The sequence below is a fragment of the Urtica dioica genome, chromosome 7, assembly GCF_054948205.1.
Source record: "Urtica dioica subsp. dioica isolate 48M chromosome 7, U.dioica_male_clone48M_v1_H2, whole genome shotgun sequence".
In the NCBI taxonomy this organism is placed as follows: Eukaryota; Viridiplantae; Streptophyta; class Magnoliopsida; order Rosales; family Urticaceae; genus Urtica; species Urtica dioica.
The window spans coordinates 30591907-30602008 of record NC_142762.1 but is presented as its reverse complement, the minus strand read 5'-3'; the positions used below and the strand labels follow the sequence as shown (position 1 = coordinate 30602008).

The 10102-nt window shown below is 41.6% G+C and overlaps 1 long non-coding RNA gene across 1 annotated transcript; it reads right to left on the bottom strand.

Moving 5' to 3' along the window:
- Positions 1-5834: 5834 nt before the first annotated feature.
- On the bottom strand, positions 5835-8360 carry LOC149390765 (uncharacterized). The gene is made up of 3 exons (XR_016300371.1): positions 8244-8360; positions 7419-7531; positions 5835-5981 (listed from the first exon to the last, which is right to left on the bottom strand). It is a non-coding gene; the product is annotated as an uncharacterized LOC149390765 (long non-coding RNA).
- Positions 8361-10102: the final 1742 nt, after the last annotated feature.

The window sequence follows — 10102 nt, the reverse complement described above, 5'->3', positions numbered from 1 at the left end:
TTCAAGATCATTGCTCAGCTCCTTGATCATCGCCTTCCCCGACTCGAGAAGCTCAGACACATGCACAAAGTTTCAATAATCTGCTTCATTATGTTAATTTTAGTGAGAGACTACGGAGATCTGAGATCTTTACGAGCTTGAGATCAACTAGATGGAGATATATCCACACTAGTTCCATGTATCCAGTTAGATCTTAAATTTCGGGACGAATTTCTCTAAGGAGGGGAGAAGTGTAACGACTCGAAATTTTAAGATAAATGTTGCAAATTAAGTTTCTTGAAAGGAAGAAAATAAACCGAGAATGGAAATCAATGATATTTAAGGGTGACGAGATTCTGGAATATTTTCGAGAATTTGTGAAGGACCACGAATGTGAAAATAAATTCCAAAGACCTTAAATAAATTCTTCGTGAATTATTTTAAGAGGGGAAATTATTTAATTAATTTTTCAATCATATTTTCCATATCCCGGGAAAGAAATAGAATGAAAAGGATTCATTTTGCAACCAGAAAAGAACAAAAGATTATTTCGTGGAGGAAATTAGAAGAGACAAAAACAAGGAGGGATTTAGTTACAATTAAAAAAGGATCATAAGGCAAATTTCGAGATTTGCTTCAGTCTTATCTCAATGTTAAGTCGGTCTTCTTGCTGATAAGAACGAAGCGTAAAAGAAAACACGCACCAAAGAAGGAACGCGCGCATAAACGAACGAAGAAGAAGAAAGAAAGACCGAGAGAAAGAAAGGAAAATCAGAGAAAGAGAAAAGACGGGATTGAATGAGAGAGAAAGAGAGACGGTGAGATTAAGAACAAGAGAAAGAGACATGCGCTGAGGAAGAAGAGACCGCGGAGTCGACGGCTTATCTTCTCCATGCACTACAAGAAATATGACATTTAGCTACGAAACTATCAGCGACGATTAAGTCGTCGCTAATATGTCGTCACTAATCATACTTTTAGCGACGATTTTGGCGTCGCTAAAATAGTATGAAAATTTGGTGGTAAAAATTCCAAATTTTGGCGGCAAAGACATTTAGCGACGGTTGTTTCGTCGCTAATTATTTTTTGTCGTCGCTAAGTTCGCGGGAAACTATTTAACGACGATAGTATCGTCGCTATATTGTTATCATGTCATTTAGCGACGAAAATATCGTCGCTAATGATTTTCGAATTTTGACGAATTTTGAAGAGGGAAAAATCCCTCCAATAATATTAAATAAAAAAGTATTAGTGACCATATTTCGTCGGTAACGATTTATGAAACCAATTAGCGACGAAAATATCGTCGCTAATTATTTTTGAATTTTGCCGAAAATTGAAGAGGGAAAAATCTCTCCAATTGTATTAAATCGAAAAGAATTAGCGACGATATTGTCGTCGGTAAATAATTATGAAACCAATTAGCGACGAGAATATCGTCGCTAAATGCCTGGTAAAAGGTAAGTTTATTTAGCGACGAAATAATCGTCGCGAAATGTCTTTAAAAACCAGATCGCAGTACCCCCATTTCATTTCACGCGAGCCGCGCCCTAATTGTTTTTATCCGATTCTCTCCCTCCTGTGTCGCCGTCCTCCGCCGTGTGTCACCGTCCTCCTCCCTCTCCGGTTAGTCTCTCGCTCTCCTCACTTCTCTCTCTCTCTCCTCACTGTTCTCTCTCTCCTCCGATCCACAGATTCCCCGCCCGCAGATCGACGCCGTTCCGCCGCCGACGTCGTTCCGCCGTTCCCCGCCCCCCCGTACCTAAGTACACGATATTAGGTATGTATATATATATATATATGTATATATATTATTAGGTATAAATATTTAAATATTTAAATTAGCTATATATATATATATATTTATATTAGGTATAAATATTTAAATTAGGTATAAATATTCATGTAAATTAGAGATATAATTATTTATATATATATATAAATATAATTTAGGATTAGATATATAAATATTAGAGATATATATATTTACATGTATAAATATAAATATATGTAAATATATGTAAATTAGGATTAGAGATTAATTATGAAATAGAATTTTGTTAGGATTCGTAATTAATATTGATTAGGTAAAATTATGTAAAAATGAATAAAAATTGAAATTGTAATTAATTTTGTTAAAGTTGGTTATGGATTATGTATTTTAGTAATCGAACCACTGATGTTTGATTTATTGTTAGTTTTAGGATGTTTCTATGCAGGTTTTAAAGTTAAAGGCTTGATGCCGGGTTGTTAAGTTTATAGGGGAGGTTCTACCGAAATTTCGGTAGGATCGTGAAATTATAAAATAAAATCTGAAAACTACTAAATTTTTAAATGTTGAATTTTTAGGTAAAATGAGTTATCCAGATAGGAATTGGATAATCGAGGACCAACGTCTAAGCGTTGAGTTTGCGGCTGGCATGACAGAGTTCATGGCAATGGCCCGACAACACGTAAACATCGAAGGACGAGTAAAGTGTCCATGCAAGAGGTGTAACAACGTGTTGATGCAAAAAATTTCTGATATAGAGAATCATCTCTTTATCAGAGGATTTAAGAGGAATTACACGAGGTGGATCTTTCACGGGGAGAAAGAAGATGACGTAATGCAGTATCAGACGGATTACGGAAGAGGAGGTGGGATGTTTGATGTTGTACACGATATCTTAGATCGCAACGACGTAGACGGTGACGATGACAGTATTAACCCGAATGCAGAATAGCAGAGTGGACAGTTCGATGACCTTTTCAGCAACCTGAACATAGAATTATGGCCGGGTTGTACGGAGTATTCGTCACTCTCCTTTGTTGTCACGTTGATGCATTTGAAAGTGATGAACAAGTGGACAAATAAGTCGTTTGATCAGCTTCTAAAAGTACTGAAAAAGTCTCATCCGATCGGCAACACGATTCCAGAGTCACACTATGAAGTAAATGCGAAATTGCGTCGATTTGGTATGGGTTACGAGTCGATTCACGTCTGCAAACACGATTGCGCGTTGTTTTGGAAGGACAACGCCAATCTAGACCATTGTCCAGATCGTAATGAGAGCCGGTGGCTGAAGAAAGACGGTGAAAAAAAATTAGCGCATAAGGTGTTGCGTTACTTTCCACTGAAAGATCGGCTTAAGCGATTGTACGTGAGTCGGCACACAGCTCTAGAGCTGCAGTGGCATGAGAATGAACGCATTAAGGAGGATGGTGTACTGCGACATTCTGCTGACGGAGCAACGTGGAAGGAGATCGACCGAAAATATCCCATAATTGCGGCAGAACCGAGGAACGTCCGACTTGGACTTGCCGCCGATGGATTCAACTCATTTGGTGACATGAGTTTATCGTACAGTATATGGCCGGTAGTCTTGACTGCGTACAACTTACCATCGTGGTTGTGCATGAAAACATCGTACTTGATGTTAACATTGCTTATACCAGGTCGTAGTGCGCCAGGAAAAGATATGGATGTTTTTTTACAACCGCTTATTGATGAGCTGAAGGAATTGTGGGAAACCGGTGTTATGTTGAGAGATGGTTCGACTGGTGAGCTATTCAGGTTGTTTTCCGTACTGCTATGGACGGTGAATGATTTTCCAACGAGAAGCAGTTTGTCGGGATGGAGTGGTCAAGGGTACCTTGCTTGTCCGACGTGTAACAACGACACACCGTCTTTCAATGCTCGAAACAAGATTGTTTACTACGACCATCATCGATTCTTGCCGTTGTTACACCCGATGAGGAAGAGCAAAGTGTACAAGGTACGAAATTAGAAACGACCACCACCAGTGAGAAAATCGGCGAGCGACATACTTCGACAATTGCGATTAGTGGGAGATGCAATGCCGGGGAAGCACCCTGGCTTCGGCGGGAAGAAACAAAAGCGCGATGCGAGTGAGCTGAATTGGGCAGAGAAAAGTATTTTCTTCGAGTTTCCGTATTAGTCAAGTCTTACGTTAAAGCATAACCTCGATGTAATGCATATAGAAAAGAATGTATGCGACAATATTCTGGGTACGTTGCTGGACATCGAGGGGAAGACGAAAGACACAGATAAGGCACGGTTGACTCTGGCGGACTGGAACATAAGGCACGAGCTTCATTTGTACCAAGAGCGAGATAGATGGGTGAAACCGCCTTCATCATACACTCTGACACCTTCGGAACAGAAGTGGTTTACTGAGTTCTTGAAATCTGTTAGATTTCCCGATGGTTTTGCGGGGAATTTGAAGAAGAATGTTACCGTGGACGGGAGGTTGACGGGTTTGAAGTCTCACGATTGTCACGTGATTATGCAGCGACTATTGGCTCCTGCTATTCGTCCTTTTATGGATCAAACCATTCGAGATGCCATAATAGAGTTTTGCAACTTCTTCAGACTTATTTGCTCAAGAACGCTGGTAATTTCAAACATCGAAAAGGCTTAGGAGGATGTGAAGCTGATATTGTGTAAGTTGGAACGAATTTTCCCGTCTGATTTCTTCACAATCATGGTTCATTTGGTAATGCATCTACCGGATGAGGCAATGAACGGAGGTCCGGTTCATATGCGGTGGATGTATCTATTTGAGAGATACCTTGAAACGCTCAAGAACTTTGTGGGTAATCGAGCTAGACCAGAGGGTTCAATTCCCGAAGCTTATGTTGTAGACGAAGCATTGACATTCTGCTCAAGGTATCTAAAAGGCGTTGAAAATCGTTTCAACATGCCCCAACGAACAGACGTCGCCTCTAACTTCGAAGGTGTCGAACGGGAGTTATCGGTGTTTCAGTCATCAAGTTGTCGGCCTTACGGGAAGATGACCACGATACGCTTAGATGAGAATCTACGATTGCTCGCTGAGTGGTAAATTTTAAGAAATTGTCCCGAAATTGACGATTTCATGAGGTAAATGAGTGAAATAAATGAACTTCAATTATTTACACTAAATGTTGTATTAAACGAACATGAATTTTATTTCAGTGAACACATAGATCTCATGGAATTAGAAGGTCAACCGGATGTTGAAGAAGCGCATCGACTTGAGTTCCCAAAATGGTTTTGGGAAAAGGTATTGACTGGCTTAAAGAATATGATTAAACTCTGTATGTAGGTATTCGACACTAACCGACTCGTTAATGGTTATATGTAGGTGTTTCGCATGAGCCAAGACGGATTACCCGTATCCTCCAATTATACGCATTGGCATTGGGACCACATTTCGTACTACAGACGTATCCGTGTTGTGTAGTGAATAGAGTTAAATTTATCTCCCGTCAACGTGATAACAGAAGAACGACTCAGAATAGCGGGGTATGCGTACCAAGTGAAGGAGGTCACGACTTCTACGGTCAAGTAGAAAACGTCATTGTCTTGACTTATCAAAACGATTGTCGTGTCGTCTTATTTCAATGTCGTTGGTTCGGTGACCAAGATCCGAGGAAAAGGACACGCAACGACAATAATTTGACAAGCGTGTATGTGGCAAAAGCATGGTACAAAGACGAGCCATTTATTTTGGCAACTCAGGCAAAACAAGTTTTCTACTTGGAAGATAACTTGAATGGTCCTGATTGGCGAATCGTCGAAGAGTGTAATTGTCACGACCCGCGAGCGTCGTCACCTCGCCCGCAAGCCGCGACTCGACGGAACCAACATCACGTAGCGGGAGCATAACATATATGAATAATATAATGTAAACAAAACATTTAAAGTAAATACATAATTTACAAAACATATAATATACGAAATACGATATTATTAAAAGTGCGGAAACGTTTACATCAAAAGTGGTTATCGGAAATCTCGGGAAATTTTTCGTTTTTCTTTAAAACTAGAAGTCGTATATAAAAGCTCCCGACTTTACATATATACACGGGATATTATTTAAGGAAGAGTCGATATTATTCAAAACATTATATATATAGAGATCTACTTCCCGAGCCAGAACCCATAGCCCGTAGGTCAAGAGATACGCGTTCCGTCTCAGTTTCCTTCTCGGTCGTCTACATTGCCGCCTTGCCCTTATCTACATTACCAAGGGACATAAAACTATGAGTCGAAAGACTCAGCAAGCGGGAGTCTAGCCTATGAAAGAAAAGCAGCTAATGCAAAGCATGTGACGTGCGAACAAGCAAACAAGAATGCAGGATGCAGCTATCACCTAAAAGTGACTAATGAGCGCGCATCCTAGAATACTAGCCGTCCCGCAAGGTTATACACTCCTCACTGCTATAACCCCCGATCCGACTAGAGACCAGTTTCCAACTTCGAGCAGCAGTCGTCAACTGATCTAAGTTTTAACACTTGTCTGGGATCCACTAGTGGTACTTCCTTCATCATGACGTCAGCGCCACTGGTCTCTGGCATAGTGAGCTCGCGAACCGCGACCATCACCCACTACGCCCCGGTGTGCTCAAGGCAGCTTCTGGTGAGTCTTCCAGCAAGCAATGAGCTCGCAATGCGCGACCTTCACCCATTGCTTCGAGTACTCGGCGCACGGACCGGCATGGCCCGCCAAGCACAAGTCAGGGACTTGTGAGTACCACCGACACGAGTTTAAAGTTTGGGTACACTGCAGCTAGCAGCGTACACGTTAAACTTATATACGGAAGAGCGTGACGGGATAAATCCCGAAAGAAATTATTGTTTCCCTTTGAAGCTCGTTTAGTGTTTTAAGTTGAAAGCTCGAAATGTGACTTCCGAACTCTCTACTCTCGATTGAATTTGAGAGTCTATCGCTCTTCCGTCCTCTCGATTCTAACCTATCTCTTAGAGTTAGAAGAGAAGTCTAACCACACACAAAGCAAACAAGGCTGGTTCAAGTTAGCGTTTGAACCTAACGGGCGAACCCGAGCTAAGTTTTCAAGCAAGAGTGGCCGAAGCCTTAACTTTCGAGTTATTCATTTTTAGGCTTTTACCTACTCTTGTTTACTAGTAAGCAAATGCACAAACAAGCAGGATTATACCCTTGGTAAGTAGTTGACTTATGTCTCCACACTTACCCGGAATTGTTCGACAGAAAGCTTGACGATTCCTGAAGATGTCTTGCTTCACACGTTCTTTGAGGCACCAGGCACTTGTCGAACGTCGAGAGAACTAGCATCCGGAGTTGAACATCTGTTAGTTATTGGATTCGAGTTTACTTAAAGATAATAGGGTTCGTTGTCGGGATTAGAGTCGGTTCGGAATTCGAGAATTTAATTTATTATTCCCCGGTTTTTCGGAGGTTTATTCAAGACTCGCGTATCCTCATATCGAGAGTGATACGAGATAATGTTCAACGAGTAATCACGAGTCTTAAATAAATTAAATAATCCGAAATTAAAAATAACCGAGAATTCCAAACGAATAATTAAATTAAATTCATAAGCATCGTTAAATAAATAATTTATAAATTATTTATTTAAATTCTGAAAGTACATATCTAAGAGTATTTAAACGCTATAAGCGATTTAAAACTCACGAGTTAATCGAGCTTTATTTCGATAACTCTATCACTTGATATCTTCAGAAACTGATCTCGTCGCTCTTGACTCGTCTGGTTCCCGTTCGTCCGTCAAGATCTGTAATACAAACCTGGAATCCAACGACGAGTTAACATCTTAAAACCAAATTCCGATATCACATAACTCAAAACCCGAACCCATAACCCAATTTAAGTACACTTAATCCGAAATCCAATTATCCGGAAACGTTCTAAAACCAAACGACCACAAACTCCAAAATCACACCAAACAAATTCAACATCCAAGTTTCACATAACCTATCCAACACCAAGAAAAACTTTCGGCTAAAAACACCCAATCAAACCAACTCACGGCCAAAACAACATACTCAGCCAAAACAAACCAACACAGACAGAAAATCACACGGCCAACAACAAACTCACGGCCAAGAAATCCACACGGCCAAAACATGCTTACACGGCCAAACAACCAAACCAAACACATCAAAATCCAACAATTCAATATAGCCTCAAAAATTCTGATCATAAACCACATCAACAACAACAATCAAGCTCAGACAACATTACAAACCGAGCAATTGCACCGAAATCGAACCCGAAATCAAAAACCCCCAATTCAAACCCTAGTTCATCATTTTCGGATAAATTAGGAAAAATCCGAATCAAAACTTCAAATTCAGGTTACAAACAACATCAATCGAGTTCAATGAACGATAAAAACCAATCAATTTAACCGAAATCAACTCGGATTCAGAAATCCCCAATTCAGAATTTCAAACCCTAATTTCTCAGAAAAATCAATTGGGTTTAGCTTGTTCTTACCGAAATTCTCACGAATTCGGTGTCCTCGTCGCTCGATTGTGTGTTCCCGGCGTCTACTTCCTCGGCGGCGGTCACGGCGAGCTCGCGGCGGCGGTGTGTCGCTCGGTCTTTGCGCGCGCGGTGGCTCAGCGGTCGGTGACGCGCGAAGGAGAGGGAGAGAGAGGAAGGCGAGTGAGAGAGAGACGAGTGGGAGGTGGCGATGGCGACGTCGGGGGCTCGGCGGCGCTGTGTTTCCTCGGTCCGGAGCGCACGCAGTGGAGCTCGGTGCTGGGTGATGGCGCGCGAAGGAGAAGAAGAAGAAGAGAAGGAGAAGAACGAGGGTGATGGCGGTGATGATGGCTCGGTGACGAGCAGAGGAGCGGCCGAGAGTTTTTCCTTTTCTTCTTTTTTTTTCGTTTTTCCTGGTTTGCTCGTGTGTGGGTTTCGGCCGAGAAACGCAAGGAAGAAGAAGAAGATAGAGAAGAGAGAGAGAATGGTGAGGTGGCAATGATTTGAGGAGGAAGTGGCCATGTGGCACCCTCACTCTTTGCCACGCGTGCATACGTGGACCAATCAGGACACACCACGTTTCTCTCAATTCAACCCTTGTTTCTCCTTTTCTTTCACTTTCGTCCTTCAGAATATTGCATATAAGTCCTTTCAAAATAAACTCTCACAATCCTGTCCTTAATTAATTAAAAATAATCTTGAAAAATAACCGAGAAAATTATTATTATTTCTCGTTATCTTGAATATATTTAAGGGATTCCGGAATTTATTTTTTACTCTTGAGATTTTTAAATCTCTGAGTATGTTTCGAATAATAATATTGGATTACTCGAATATTCTCATTCCGAAATTTCATCGACCTTAAATATTATCATATTCCAAGATATTTAAAATTTAAGGACGCCTCATATGCAATAAGAATTTGAATTAAAACTCGTCCATTTATTCAAATTCACAAGTCGAGCGGTTACAAAAGTTTATACATTACAGTAATCATCGAAATGTGTGGGATTTTCCTGATATTGACCTCATTCTTGGTCAATCTTCGTCATCAGTTCAGTTGTCGGTGGAACCGTCAGATTTGGATTCACTATCGACGCGTCATCAGTCTGCGATACCAGAGCCCGTGAGCAACAAAGGACTGAACTTGGAAAATATTGAAGAAGAAGAGTCCATCGATGACGACGATGATTTGATGGAAGAAGATGATTTGTCAGACGATGATGATTGATAGTATATAACGTTTTTCATTCTAAATTAACATATTTAAATTATTACGAATGCATAACTAAATAAAGTTTGTTTTGAATTTCAAATGGCTACGGCTACAGGAGCTGGAGGCAGCGGTGGCGGGGATGACTACTTAGCGCGTCTCCCGAATTATAGCGAGTCGGCGCCCGTACGCGATGGCGGCGAAGAAGAAGACGAGGAGATCAAACCGGCCGTATGTGGGCCGACGCTCGGGATTCAATCTGAGCGTGCACGGTGCCCCGGAGTGAAGGAAGTCGTTATTTATAACGAGGACTTTCAGTCTTTCTTGCAGCCAGAGTGAGAGATGGATCCGGATCTCGCGACGTTCGCGAACACGCTCGGGTTGGTCGTCCGAGACAAGATCTCGTCTACTGTCCCAAGGTAGACGCATGCGAACGTGGGGCCGGCGAAGGAGGCCGAGATCCGAGAAGCGATTCGAGACAAGTACGACATTCGAGTCGATGGTGACACAACCGGGAAGAAGAAGGCGATTGTTGATGCGGCAATCATTCGAGACGCGAAGACCAGTCTTCGTGATTGGAGGCATACCTTGCGGTCATGGTTAGACATCGACTGCAAGAGCAGCGTACAGGTGGCGCGGTCGATGAAACCGAGGAACG